Consider the following 1,397-nt stretch of genomic DNA (forward strand, 5'->3'; position numbering starts at 1 on the left):
TATGAATTCCATGGAGAGTGGTTATCATCTTAGTTAGAAAATAATTTTTTTAAGGTTCAACGACTTTTCTGGTCAAAAATGAATATTTTAAATTGAAAATTAATCTTTTTTTATTAAAAATTCATATATTTTGTTAAAAATTTATATTTCTTGAAAGAAAATTAATCTTTTTGGATGAAAGTTTATCGTTTTCGGTTAAAAGTGCTACTAATTAGTAGAAAATGAACCTGTATTTTATACCAATATACTACAGAAAAATTTTGTTCAATTAGTTTGAGTGCTTTCATTACTGATAATTATTCGATTACAAGCTTTTTATAAAGGTAATATTATAAAAAAAAGTTACTTAAAAGATAAGGGGAAATAATCGGAAAATGATTAAAATGAAAAAAATCGACTTTTAGAAAACAATTGGTTGGATTAAAAATTGTGCTGTTGAATGCTTATTACCGAATTATCTTCAAGTAACACTGCTTTATCTGAAATTTTAAATGATTTAAAAATTAAATAATTAATCGATGAATATTTACAGGCAAATCATCCAAATTTTTTTCTTAGATTCCGCTCTACGACGTAAATCTTCCAATTGATTAGTTAAAAATAACTGTAGGGTACTTTGCCTTTTCGCTTAACAAATTATATTTATTAACACATACGCATTTTATCGATTAAAAAATCTTATTTATTCTGAAACTTTCTCTCAAAAAAATACCACAAAAATCAACTTTTAAATTTAAAAAAAGTCTTTATTATAACCTACGTATATTAGAATATTATGTTATATTTACCAATAGTATTAGAGAAAAACGCTAACGCAAAGTACAGACTCGCGCTAAAGATCCTCATTTTTATCGAAGTGGAGGAAAATAATTAACGAAATTTTGTACAATCTGACTGATGAATATTCGTTTTTATTTAATATCATATAAAATCGTCACTATATCATGCGAGTTTTTGTACTCTTTATTTATTCTTTTTTATGTGCAAACAGTGTAAAATCAAAAGAGGAAAAACATAACTTTAAATTTATAATCATTACTATTTACGATTTATGTCTTAGATTAATCATATAAAACCTATTTCTTGTATAATTTCTCAACTGATCACTGACTGCTGATACGATAAAAAAAGATATACGCCAGATATGGTAACTTCATATTTTCCAGTGTACTTTAATTCTTGTGTATTTGAAATTGAAATCTGTTTTGGTGAATCTATCAACTATTACAATTTTTGTTGATGATTCATATATTTTGGTTAAGAATAAGGAACCATCCGTTTTGACAGATTAAAATCGACTTAAAAATGAAATTGTTACAAAGTCATATTTCACTTATCTGCCTTTTAATATTTACACAAGATGCACAAGGATTCGAACAAACCAATAAATAACGAAT

The sequence above is a fragment of the Belonocnema kinseyi genome, chromosome 8, assembly GCF_010883055.1.
Source record: "Belonocnema kinseyi isolate 2016_QV_RU_SX_M_011 chromosome 8, B_treatae_v1, whole genome shotgun sequence".
NCBI classification, from domain to species: domain Eukaryota; kingdom Metazoa; phylum Arthropoda; class Insecta; order Hymenoptera; family Cynipidae; genus Belonocnema; species Belonocnema kinseyi.